This window comes from Capsicum annuum, unplaced genomic scaffold (assembly GCF_002878395.1).
Source record: "Capsicum annuum cultivar UCD-10X-F1 unplaced genomic scaffold, UCD10Xv1.1 ctg74198, whole genome shotgun sequence".
NCBI lineage: Eukaryota > Viridiplantae > Streptophyta > Magnoliopsida > Solanales > Solanaceae > Capsicum > Capsicum annuum.
In genome coordinates, this window is record NW_025884288.1 from 1146 (window position 1) to 15989 (window position 14844).

Here is a 14844-nt window from a genome sequence, read left to right on the forward strand (position 1 = left end):
TTATTGTGATTTGTGGTAACAAATCACAATAATTAATAATTTAAAATATTTAAAAGACATATAAAAATTTTATTGACTCTCATTATTTTAGCAATGCCACATAAATTGAGACAAAAGAAAAAGTATTGCAAATCATAATAATTAACAACTTAAAATATTTAAAAGATATATAAAAATTTTAGTTGACTCTCAAAATTGTATCGAAGCCACATAAATTGGGACAGAAGGAGTAAAGATATTATTCGATAAATACGTAAAAATTATTATGAATCACAATAATTAACAAGTTAGAATAATTTTTTAAAAATATATAATGGTTTTATTCAACTCCCAAAATTTTATCGGTGCAGCATAAATCATGACAAAATAAAAAAATATCTTAATTAAGTGCAACTAAATATTTAAAGTAAATCAATTTTATTATTTTAATTGACTTTTATATAGAAAATTAATCTTTTTATTTATTTATTTATTTTAGTAAATTTAAATTTAGAAATTATTTTTTTCTCATATAGAAATACTAATATTTAAACTTAACTTTAAACTTTTAAAGTAAAAATTTAATAAATTTAATTTAATAAAAAAAATTTCTGATGAATATTTTCTTAGAATCTGTGTTGGGTCATTATGTATCAAGTTAAAAAGAAATAAAGAAAAACATATAGTAAAATTTTATTATTGTGAAAGATAAATATAATGCACTATCCAATAATGTTTAATAATATCATATTTTGCATATGCAAAATATAGCATCCTGTATTTAATTGATATACTATTTCGGTGAGTTATCGATGATTACTATTGGATATGATAAAATTATATTAATTTTTATAGTAATAACATAATCAGTCACTCTTAATTAATTATTATAAGTCATCTAGGTATTAAGAAAATAAATAATATTTAATAAAAAATAATATAGACATAAAATGCGAAATTAACTCTTGATATTTTAAATTAAATTGTCGTCTTTCAAACGGTGATTTTACTATATCACCCTTATTATAAGTCATTTATGTATTAAAAAATTAAGAATAATAAAATAATATATCAACATAAAATTTTTGATTGACTATTAAAATTATATTAGTGCCGCATAAATTGGGACGGGACAAAAGAAGATATAAAGCAACATATATTATTTGAAAATGAAATACTATAAATAACAATAATTAACAAAGATAATTAAAAAGTTGACTGATTTCTGCTTCAGCTATTTCAATCGTGATTTTAATGTATCACCCGTAATTAATTATTATAAGTCACTTATGTATTGAAAAATTAATAATATTGAATCCATTATTTTACTATATCACCTATAATTAATTATTATAATTTATTTATGTATTAAAAAATAAATAATAGTTAATTTAAAAATATAAAATAAATATTTTTGACATGTCTGATTAAGTTGCTTCAATCGTGATTTTATTATATCACTCTTAATTAATTATTATAAGTCATTTATATATCAAAAATTGATAATATTTAATAAACAAATTAAAATAGACGTTTCCGACATGTCTGGTTCAGCTGCTTCAACCATAGTTTTACTAAATATCACCCCTAATTAATTATTATAAGTCATTTAAGTATTAAAAAATTAATAATATTTAATAAAAATAAAATAGATATAAAAATGATAAATTAAGTCTTGATTTTTCAAATTAACTTGACGTCTTATATGAGGTCCACTTAAATTTTTCACAAGTATTTTTTATAGTAATTTCACTATGTCACTTCTAATTAGTTGTTGTAAGTCATTTAAGGTATTTATGCTTCACTGCTTCAGTCGTGATTTTACTATATCACCCTTAATTAATTATTATGGTCATTTAAGAATTGTGCCGCATAAGTTGAAATTGAAAAAATATTATAAATCACAATGATCAAAAAATTAAATTATTTAAAAAATATAATTGTCTATCGTCGACACAAAACTCTGGACAAGGAGAGTAGCATATATTATTCAAAAATTACATAAAAAATATTATAAATTATGTTCGCAGAACAAAAGTATTATAAATCACAATAATTAAAAACTTAAATTATTTTTAAAATATAATTGACTATCAATGCCACAAAAATTTAGACAAGAAAAGTAACGTATGTTAATTTGAAAATTACATTAAAATATTATAAATTACAATAGTTAACAACTTAAATTATCTAAATACATATTAAAATAACATATGTTGAACCCATTCTAAATTTCGGATGAATCCTAGAAACATATGCAAATCTTTTATTAAAAATTTTTATTTAAATATATCAAAATTGAAAAGACAAATAAATATCTTAATGTTGGACCCGTGCTGACACGGGCCATGCAGGGTTATTCTAAAAAATAGACCAAAATTAGAGTGACTTTCAAATTTTAGCCCCAAATAAAATGGCTTTGTTAAATTAGCCTTTACTTGTTAAGTCATATTTTTTGGACGAAAATACCCTCCTCTAAAATATTCGTTGTTCAATCTCTTTCGTAGTCTTTTTATTCCAAATTCCATAATCAACCCATGCGATGGCTTTCTAAAGCCCGAGGCTAAGTTTCCTAAACCGTTAAATCTCTTTCTTCTAATTCCAGAATCGACTTTCAAACATTCGCAGAATCGACTTTTGCCGTAAGGGTTCTTCAGGTATGAAATTCATCATCAAAAGTCATTGTGGTAATTTTAGCTTATTGATGCATTGTGTTAATTTTAGCTCGTTATATAATTAGCATATTGATTTGATTTTTGGGGAGGTGAACATAAATTGAACTTGGGATATGCTATTGTTGTAGTAACATGTTTACCATTGAGGAATTTCGTCAAACAGGTTGTGGGGAGTTTGTTATTGCGGTTTTAATTATGTTTGAGTAGTTATGGGGGTTGGTCTTGGAGGAAAAGGCCGTTAATATGGGAGTTGACGTTGATCGCAACATATTTTGGGAAGGCCAAACGTATAAGGTCAAGGTGGTACAAGAAATTAGTTCCAAGTATTTCAAACTAGTGGTATAATTAGCATGAGAAGATGATGAGAAATTGTGTCGAACAGGTTGTGGGGACTTCGTTATTGTGGAACTTACCTTAAAACCTAAGATTGTAGAGTTTCTATCAGTTCATAAAGTTAATATCATATACTCTAGTTAATGACTATAGCTGGGCAGTTTCTAAGGCTGCAATCATTGAAAATGACAAATCAAATAGCTAACCTTTTAAACCTCTAAAGTCCAATGTGTTCAATTTTCTTGTTCAAGATATGGTTTGAATCGTGTAGACATTAATAATTATTTTCCTATTTTCCAATATGTGTATCTTGTGAAGGCCCTCTAGTTAGTACATATGAGTTTTGCAATTAGCTGTTAGATTACTCCGCACCATATTTTAAAGACACCAGAAAATGTCCGACACTTTGCTAGATTGAATCCAAAAATAACACACACACAAGGTATTGTTAACTTTGTTTCAACATTTTTATCCATTCAAGATTGTGTTTTTATGCTATTTTTGGTCCTAAATTACAGTCATATGTACAAGCAAAAAATCAGGCTGACTTATGCTCTCCGAAGAGTTAAGGTTTCAGCGTTTGAATTTAGATAGCTTTAAGACTCCATACATCCATCATTGTATTCTTGAGATGTAAGTTGCACGTGCATGAAACCTTAGGCTAATTTTTTTTTTAAAATGTAAGTTTCCAACTTTTGATCATTGACTATATCTTCTATTGCAGGCCAATATCTGATATTTCGAGTGATCTTACTATAGAAGTTGGATCAACCAGTTTTGCTCTTCACAAGGTACAAAAATGAAGTGTGCAATCTTTCTTCCTCTCGTGTAATTTAATCTACCGTTTTTCATCATTATTGTAATACTCAAGTCTATGGAAAAACAGAAGTTGTGCAAAGAAATGGCTAGTCTAAAGTACCTTGAAAAAGATTGATGTTTTAGCCGTTATAAATAGGCCATCGATACCAATACAGCTGTGTTGAGGAGAAAAGAAAAGTCAATAGCCATATGCAAAAACAAAACTACAAAACTTAAGTTATGTGCTTCGTGTTAAAATTAAGAAAAATGAAAGAAGAATATCTTGGATACATTTCTACTATGATTGCTAATTTTTCATTATTTGCAGTTCCCTCCGGTTTTGCGAAGTGAAAGAATTAGAAAGCTGCTGCTAGAGGCAAAGGATACAAAGGTTTCAAGAATCAATCTTACTAGTCTTCCTGGCGGATTTGATGCATTTGAACTTGCTGCAAAGTTTTACTATGAAGTGAACGTTGAGATTACCATATTAAAAGTGGCGTTACTCAGATGTGCAGCCAGGTTTATGAAAATGATAGAAGATATCTCCGAGAAAAACCTGGAAATTCGTACTGAGGTATTCCTTAAGAATGCGGTATTTCAAAACATATCAAACTCGATATCTGTTCTTCATCGCTGTGAAACATTACTACCGATATCTGAAGAAGTCAATCTTATTAGCCAGTTAATTAAAGCAATTGCAAATAATGCCTGTAAAGAGCAGCTAACATCTGGTTTGTCAAAGTTATAGTATAGTTTTCCACCCAAACATGTTCAGTGCGTTGATTCTGAGATACCATAAGACTAGTGGGAAAAATCACTCGCGATGCTAAATCTGGATTTCTTTCAGAGAGTCCTGTTGGCAGTAAAAACAAAAGGTCTAAAACAAGACATTATCAGCAGAATTTTGATAAATTATGCTCAAAATTCTCTTCAAGGCTTGTTCATCAAGAACCCTCAATTGGTTAAAAAAGGTTTCTTGGATTTGGATTTGCAGAAAAGACAAAGGATCATCGTCGAAATAATAGCTGGCTTACTACCAACACAATCCAAGAAAAGCGCAGTGCCAATGGATTTTCTTTCAAGTTTGTTAAAATCTGCAATAGCAGCATCAGCATCGACTTTCTACAGGTCTGATCTAGAGAGTCGCATTAGTCTGTAGCTAGATTAGACAAGTCTTGAAGATATTCTCATACCTGTAAATCCACATGGAAACAATCACAGCCTTCTCTATGATATAGATTTTATCTTGAGGATCTTTTCCTTTTTCTTGAAATTGAAAACTTTTACCCAAGAGGCAAAAGTTTATTCTTTAATTGCACTGATTAGATTATTAATATATATGTAACTCTTGCCTCATGAAAAAAACTTTAGAAAATTATTGAAATTGAAAACTTTTGCCCAAGAGGCAACAATTTATTCTTTAATTGCACTGATTAGATTATTAACATATATGTAACTCTTGCCTCATAGGAAAGACTTAATTTAAAAAATTATTGAAATTGAAAACCTTTGCCCAAGAGGCAAAATTTTATTCTTTAATTGCACTGCTTAGATTATTAACATATATGCAACTCTTGCCTCATGGGCAAGACGTAGTTAAGAAAATTATTAAAATTGGAAACTTTTGCCCAAGAGGAAAAAGTTTATTCTTTAAATGCACTGATTAGATTATTAACATATATGCAACTCTTGCCTCATGGGCAAGACTTAATTTAGAAAATTATTGAAATTGAAAACTTTTGCCCAAGAGGCAACAGTTTATCCATTAATTGCACTGATTAGATTATTAACATATATGCAACTCTTGTCTCATGGGCAAAACTTAATTTAGAAAATTATTGAAATTGAAAACTTTTGCCCAAGAGGAAAAAGTTTATTCTTTAATTGCACTGATTAGATTATTAACATATATGCAGCTCTAGCATCATGGGCAAGACTTAGTTTAGAAAATTATTGAAATTGAAAACTTTTGCCCAAGAGGCAACAATTTATTCTTTAGTTACACTGATTAGATTATTAACATATATGCAACTATTGCCTCATGGGCAAGACTTAGTTTAGAAAATTATTGAAATTGAAAACCTTTGCCCAAGAGGCAAAAGTTTATTCTTTAATTGCATTGATTAGATTATTAACATATATGCAACTCTTGCCTCATGGCAAGACTTAATTTAGAAAATTATTGTACAAATGCTATACTATTTAAATTGAAAACTTTTTTTCAAGAGGCAAAAGCTTATTCTTTAATTGAACTGATTAGATTATTAACATATATGCAACTCTTGCCTCATGGGCAAAACTTAGTTTAGAAAATTGTTGTGCTGTGATTATAAACATCAAATATAAATTGTTACTAATATTCTTTTGCTCAACACAGGTTTCAATATGCATTTTTTTCTTATGGCGCTTCAATAACTGAGTTACATGTTTAGCCCAAATAATATTGGACGAGTTAAAATAGGGACCTAGTTAATAAATACGTTGGTCCAATATGCGAATTTGTTACCTCTCTCGCACTAGTATTATTGATATTGACACTCCTTATTCTCGAGACCAATTGATAAAGTTATTGTTTTAGAGGATACATACATACACACACACACACACACACACACACACACACATATATATATAAAGGCTTTTTAAGTGTATCCACCAAGCTTCTAGTCACATTAGTTGTTAAGTGTGTTATGTGTCCAAGCTTCTAATCACTTAAGCTTTATACTGTTAAGAAGAAATTTTAACTTTCTAATGTTTGTATTCAAGAAAAAAGTATGGAAAGCAAGATATTTCACAAAGCACCAGCAATGTCAAACAATGTACATGAAGAAAATAAATAAACACATGGTTCTCTCGGTAGCAAAAGAACTCAAAAACAGCCTTCCCCCTTTCCTAGAGCCTGGGGTAACATATGTTGCACACACATTAATAATTTCATTCAACACAACTACTGAAAAAGCATGTAGTTCCCCCTCATGTGTTCTTCTTATCCTAGAACCAGGCTTCTAACAGAAAAGAAGTTGGTTCACATCTTGAAGCATTGCCATATTTAGACGTGCTGTACTTTTGGTGCACGCCAGTAAGCTTCCCAACTGCTGCCTTCTGATGAAAAGAAACCATTAATTTTGAGCATTCCCTATCGTAGAAAATAAGGCACACAATTACATATCTTTGTCTATTCGATAAAAGGATGTATATTTACAAGTATCTTTAAAAACAAAATATACTTACAAAATCTGATTCTTGTCGTAGTTGTTATGCTTCTCCCAGGTTGCATTCCACTCCCTGGACACACCGAGAGTGCACTTAGCAATAAAGACAGTTGCAGCAGCAAGCATTGATGGTGGGAATCTAAGCATTTCGTATTCAACCAGACATAGCTCGATCAAGTAGAAAGACACGAGCTCCACCCGATTTAAACAATGACAAAAAGTTGTATAAGTAATGATTCAGATTGTTGCGTTACTTCTTCATGTGACAAAGATTTTTAACCGACCTTCTTATCAGACTGAAAGGCTTTAAGAAACCGCCGCATAAACACATAAGTTGTAGGTACTGTTATGTTGAACTGTAAGGCATTACCCATCAACTTCTCATGTGGATAAGAAAACGATTGAAATCATTTAGCGAGGAAGAACAAGATGGAGATACAAGTCCTGATAATGTAAGATTTTGGTCTTTAAACTAACCATTTCAAGCACTTTTTTTCTGGCATAAGCCTTGTCAGAGATCAAAATTAGATCCTGCACTACAGGTACAAAAACCTCTTTATACTTGCAGGCAAGAAGCAAAGCTGTTATTCCAATAAGCTGAAGTTTTTTCCTAATCACTGACTGAACTGCCAAGAATCTATCAATGAGATTCATAGTCAAATACAAGTTCTCCTCCATCAGTTCAAACTTTTAGTGAACCTATAAATTGGATTAGACGTTAAATGACACCTAAAATTATCACATTCTTCTTCATAAAACTCAGAAATGACATGCAACTGCAAACACTATATACCTCAATCAGTCAGTTAATGAGGATGCCTCCCATCCTCTCATTGATATCAAATTGTTGTCCCGTATAGTTTGGAGGGACGCAGCCAGCGAGTTGCAATTGAAAATGACATTAAAAGAAAGGGGTAAAAAATACACCTCTATTTCTTTGTAGATTTCCAATTAAAATTAAAACAGTAATCATCCTTGATAGAATAGAATCACAACAAAAACAACCCAAGTATACCCTCCGTGTGTCTATATATCTTATGTTCTGCACCTATTATTTTACTGACGAAAAATTGCAGTCCATATTGAAATTAGACTAGCTTTTATGAGTAATTTGGCAATCTATTAAGCTTAATGAGATCCTATCCAAAGGAATTAGATAATCAGTTTAAAAATATGGGACTTTTGCTAACTCTACACGCCATAATCCTAATGAGCATGTACAACAACAACAACAAACCCAGTGTATTCCCATATAGTGGGGTAATGAGCATTTACAAGTTGTAAACAAAAAAAAAACTTCTAATAAACAAATATGGAGAGTGGAGATAACATCTCTACCTCAGCCTTCTTGTAGTAAGCATAGATGTCATCAATGTATTCCACTACAGTGAGTTCGTTCTTTTTATCAAAACTATCTATGTCCACAACTGACCAATCTTCTGTATCTTCCATCTCAATTTCCTCATCCTGAATCAAACATTTAACACATCAATGGAAATCCACAAGAATTATATTCATAACCAAGATATATAGATTATATAAGCTTACCATCCTATCAATTTTCTCCATTATTGCTTCAGTATGCTACACAAACATTGGCACATCAGAATAACCAGTAACCTTGTAACCTTCAGCATCGATAATAATGCAGTCTTCTGTTTCATTTCTAATTGGTGCCACTAGGATTGGTGGCTTTGTTATCTGTGGGTATACAATGTTAATAGCAGCTCAGTTATAAAATAAACCAGGAGGGGATAGACATTGTACCTCAACTGTTGGTTTCTGTTGTTTGTTCGCAATTTGTGCAGCTAACTTCCTGAAATATTAGTAACCCCACATACAAATTAAACATTACTCTATCTTCAACTCTAACTTTATAAATTCTACAACCAAGCCTACTTAGTATTATGCAACCAAGAAATGAGCCAAACCTTGTGATCGGACGATGAATCGAAACAGGAGGAATCATGTTAACAACATTAGCTTTGTTTCTACAATGAAATGAAAATAAAGTTAAAACAGGTAGACAAATCAAGATTAAACTAAAAATTGAATGACCCCCTTTCACCCATCTAACTATACACCTGGCTCTACTGGTGAATAGAAAAATTACAACTTTACACCAAAGTTACAAAGATAGCAGGTAGATATTAGCCAATCCAAATATAGATTAGGATAGCAAGTGAAATACCGTGTCATTCAAAGGTTGACCACAAATTGCAAGTGAATAAAACCACTCCTTCGAATCCACAACACAAGAGTCAAACACTAAACATTTGGGCAGCACATCTTTTCCTTTAACGTATATATTTTTGGCACTGAAAATACATGAAAAATGAATACAATTAGAATATATGCATTACCATAAGTACAAAAATGACAAAATGAAAAGCTTAAAGATAGTAAACCTACTATTTTGACGTATTCAATCCACACTCAATAAACGCCCAAAAATCAGTGTTCAAGCTCAACAGATTATTAAATGCTTCAATGTCACAGATGAAAGGATGATGCTTCTGATAAAAACTGGATTGCGAAGCATCCGAATCAAAATCTACCACATATGGTACCTAATTTTATCAAATTTTCAAAAAATTCTTTCTCTAACAATGACAACTGTGTGTCATCCAAAAAGCTCGTTATCATTGTATGATAGTTTGAATCCCCTCTCCAACAACGGTCTGACTTGAACCAATCATCAGGATCAATAAAGTACTCGACACGATTTGTCTTGCTAGACATGATTACCAAAATCTGCAGAGTTATAAAGATAAAAACAACTATCAAATTAAAAATTAATAAAAAAAATAAGAATCAAGTTGCAAAGTAAAATTTATTGGACAAAAAAATTGATCCAATGGCTACACAAAACACCCAAAATCCAAATCTAAACAACCTACTGACTGGAAAAAAGTGAGATCTGTGAGTAGAGAAACCACTCAAAACGCATTTTCATCAAGGTGATGTAGATAAAAAAAATATAGTTTATAAATTAATCTATGCATTATAGAATGTGATTCACGAAAAAGAAAAGTGGTTTTCAGCTCAAAAAAATTGCTAGGTAACAAATACTTCAAATGCATTCAATAAGATTAAGATAAAATGTGAGAAATTACCTAAAGTGCAGAGAGATGAATGGCAAAATAAAAAAACCCTAAAGTTAGAATGTAATTACACCAAAGGGAAGAGAGAAATCCGAAGCTCAAGCTTTGAGATGAACTTTTTTTGTAGCTTTATGAAATTTCTCTTCACCTGAGCTTTTTGCAATGGGTAAAACATTAAAATTAAAGAAAAAAAATAAAAATTGAAAATAATAAAAATCACAATAATAAATTTAAAGGAAAAATAAAAGTGAAAAAAAAGTAGAATAATAAAAGTAAATAAAAAATTAAAAAGTAAAAATAATAAAAAATAAAATTTGAGAGATAAATGAGTATGGAAAGATTAAAAATATATTTGAGGTGTGGAGGGGTAAAGTGGTACTTTTAGTATATTAAAAAGTAAGGAAGACTATTCTTCAAAGACATTCTTATTTGGGGTCAAATATCTAAAGTCACCCATATTTGGATCTATGACATGCAATTTCCTGGGCCATGCACTCTAGTTTATATATATATAACACTTCATAATTACTACGAAAAATAATAATAAGATACTCGAAAGCATCATTAATAGCTACAAATATGGTTTTGATCATTGTCTTAATGTGAAATTGTAAGTATCATATACATAAACTTCAATTTGATAAAATGATCGTATTTCTCTTCATAATTATTAAAAAAAATAAGAATAAGGTACTCGAAAGCATCATTAATAGCTGCAAATATGAGTTTGATCATTTTCTTAATGCAAAATTGTAAGAAGACAGAAGATCACATTTCCTCATTTTTGGTTCCACTAGTATTAATACCTGCGCGATGCGCGGTCAATATTAAATGAAATTAATTATAAAAATTATTATCTTATTAATTTTATGTAATAAAAAAATTATTCAATATCATTCACATATTTGAAATTAATAAATTTATGACATACAAAAAATATTTTGAGCAAAGTTTTAATAATAGTCAATTTTTTCTCTCTCAAATTTTCTTATTACCATTTTATCAACAAATAACTTATAACATTATATAGAGTCCTAACATGTTTGCACTATTTCACAATGTTCACTTATTCTCTTATGATAATGGACCAGCAAATATTAATGAATCTTATTGTATAGTATAGACAAACTAAATGTTTATTCTAATATATATAAATATAATGGATTAGTAATTTAGTATCATAGTTTATTAATTTTTGAAATCATATTATTATTTCACTAAAATCTAAAGCAACAATATTTGCAATGCAAGAAAATCAACTATCTAATATCAATATTAGTTTTTGCATATTTAATGTATAATAGTTATTTTAGTGATTATCACGACAAGATAAGTTGTGGCAGAAATCAATTGCACAATTCATCTTCTCCAACATGTTATGACAGAAATTAATTAGCTTTTACTGAGTTTAGTCTTCTTATATAGTGGCAAATCGTTATGACATCAGAACTTCTAGATTAATTGCAATTGGTACAATATTCTTTTTCATATATATGTATAAAATTGTTAATTGATTAATCATTTTCTATTTATATTTCTCAACTAAGTTTGTCATGCTTCCTTAATTGACTTACATTGAATTAAATCATAAATACTTTTTGTCATATAAATATTTATTTTATAGTAATACTTTAATTGCATATATTCTAATTTATTAGTAACTCGCACCTATATTTCATCATATAAAAATTATTATAAATTTTTATTGATATTTTTATTATTAAGGAATATTTATACCTAATTCATTTTATTGATCTACGTGTTTAAAATTTTATATAAGATAATTTACTTTTTTTAATTAATTTTTATTCATCAAAACTAAGTATCTTTTTCAAATTCGATTATTTTAAAATCCGAAATTATTCTTACTGACATATATAAGATCATATAATTGGTCAATTAAAGAATAACTTTGTAAAGCAAAATTTTAGTTGACTTCGAATATTAATTAGGACTATACAATTTTAGTAGTTATTTTCGATAAACATTATGCAATCTTTTCTGTGTAGTAATATTCATTTTATTTTTTTAATATTTATTTATTTTCAATCTACCCTCTTTTAAAATTCAAGACTATCATTTATTCATTTCCTAATATAGAATGATAGTGTAATTACTCATTGATAGTTATTCTTAATCATGAAAATCCTTTCATTAAATATGAATACATATTGTTTTAAATATAGATTACTTAAAATATATCGAATGAAAATTATTCCAATAAATATGAATGCATATTTTTTAAATAATTTTTTTTGAAATGTATTGAAATAAATTTCTTCCATTTTGTAGTCCAAAGTTACCATTTGATGTCATCACTTAAATTTCTTTCTTGATTTAGTCAATTGTAATCAAATCATAAATATTCTTTTTTATATATTACTTAAATTAATTAAATACACATTTTGAGTGATGACATCTTTTTCATAATATTTTTAATTTTGGAATGACTCATTTGTCATAATAATCTTTTTCATATAAGTTACTTAATTATTAATTAGTTATTATCTAATTAATTTTTTTTGTAATGCTTTTTTATTTACTAAATTGTAGTGAAATCATAAATATTTTTTAAATAATATTATTATTTAAATTAATTGTGTATATCTTTTTGAGGGATAACATCTTTTTTCATAATAATTTTTTATTTTGAAATGACTTTTTTATTATTATAATTTTATTCATATAAGTTACATGATTACTATTTACTGATTGATTTTATTGTTATGACATTAGAACTTCTAGATTACTTGCAGTCGGTACAATATTCTTTTCCAGATATATGTACATAATTGTTAATTGATTATTCATTTTCTATTTATATTTCTCAATCAATTTTGTCATGCTTCCTTAATTGACTTACATTGAATGAAATCATAAATACTTTTTGTCATATAAATATTTATTTTATGGTAATACTTCAATTGTATCTATTCTAATTCATTAGTAACTCACACCTATATTTCATCATATAAAATTTATTATAAATTCTTATTGATATTTTTATTATTAATACATATTTATTCCTAATTCATTTTATTGATCTGCGCATTTAAAGTTTTATATAAGATAATTTAATCTTTTTAATTAATTTTTGTTCATCAAAACAAAGTATCTTTATCAAATTTGATTATTTTAAAATCTGAAATTATTCTTACAGGCATATATAAGGTTATATAATTTGTCAATTAAAGAATAACTTTGTAAGGCAAAATTTTATTTGACTTCAAATATTAATTAGGACTATGCAATTTTAGTAATATTCATTTTAAAAAAATTTCAATATTTATTTATTTTCAATCTACCCTCCTTTTAAATTTAAGACTATCATTTATTCATTTCCTAATATAGAATGACAGTGTAATTACTCATTGATAGTTATTCTTAATTATGAAAATCCTTTCATTAAATATGAATGCATATTGTTTTAAATATAGATTACTTAAAATATACCGAATGAAAATTCTTTCAATAAATATGAATGCATATTTTTAAAAAAAAAATTACTTGAAATGTATTGAAATAAATTTCTTCCATTTTGTAGCCCAAAGTTACCATTTGACTTTTGAGTGATCACACCTTTTTCATAATATTTTTAATTTTGGAACAACTCTTTGATTATTATTTATTTTTTCCATATAAGTTGTTTGATTACTAATTGGTTATTCTCTTAATTGATATTTCTTGATACTTTCTTGATTTAGTCAATTGTAATCAAATCATAAATGTTCTTTTTTATATAGTATTGTTACTTAAATTAAGTAAATACACATTTTGAGTGATGACATCTTTTTCATAATATTTTAAATTTTGGAAGGACTCATTTGTCATAATAATATTTTTCATATAAGCTACTTGATAGTTATTATCTAATTGATTTTTTTTGTAATACTTTCTTGATTTACTAAATTGTAGTAAACTCAAAAATATTTTTAAATAATATTACTATTTAAATTAATTGTGTATATTTTTTGAGGGGTAACTTTTTTTTCATAATATTTTTTTATTTTAAAATGACTTTTTAATTATAATAATATTATTCATATAAATTACATGATTACTATTTACTAATTGATTTTTTGTAATATTTTTTTGATTTACTCAATTTTAGTAAAATCATAAATATTTACTTTTTATAATATTATTATTTATGTTGTTTAAATTAATTGTTCACATATTTTAAGGAATGACATCTCTATTGAAATATTTTTTATTTTGGAATGACTTTTTGGTCATAGTAATTTTTTTCATATAAGTTGCTTGATTACTAATTGATTATTTTTCAAAATAAATTTTGTTGCCAACAAAATAGATTAAAATATAAAATAATATAAAATAATTAACTACTAATATTAATAATAAATAATTAAAAAATCATATGAGTTTTCATCCAATAGGAATGAATCTTAATTATTTTTTACCACAATATAAAATATGAAATAATACTAAATATTTAAATTATAAATAAAATAGTTTTTTATTATAAAATGATAGTTTTTTGTTGTCAAATATCAAGTAGCTAGTTCTTAAGATGCCACTTGGCATAATTCTAGGCTAGACTATTTTGCTTTATTATATATATAGATAGATCTGAAACATGAAATAATATTAAATATTTAAATAATCAACAAAATATTTTTTTATCATAAAATGATAGTTTTTTGTTGTCAACTATCAAGTAGCTAGTTCTTAAGACGCCACTTGGCATAATTCTAGGCTAGACTATTTTGCTTTATTATATAT

General features: G+C 27.2%; 2 pseudogenes; one reads left to right on the plus strand and one right to left on the minus strand.

Annotated features, from left to right (window-relative positions):
* The first annotated feature begins 2897 nt into the window (after window positions 1-2897).
* Window positions 2898-5049, plus strand: LOC124894456 (annotated as a pseudogene).
* Window positions 5050-6776: 1727 nt separating this feature from the next.
* On the minus strand, window positions 6777-9739 carry LOC107854718 (annotated as a pseudogene).
* Between the last annotated feature and the right edge of the window lie 5105 nt (window positions 9740-14844).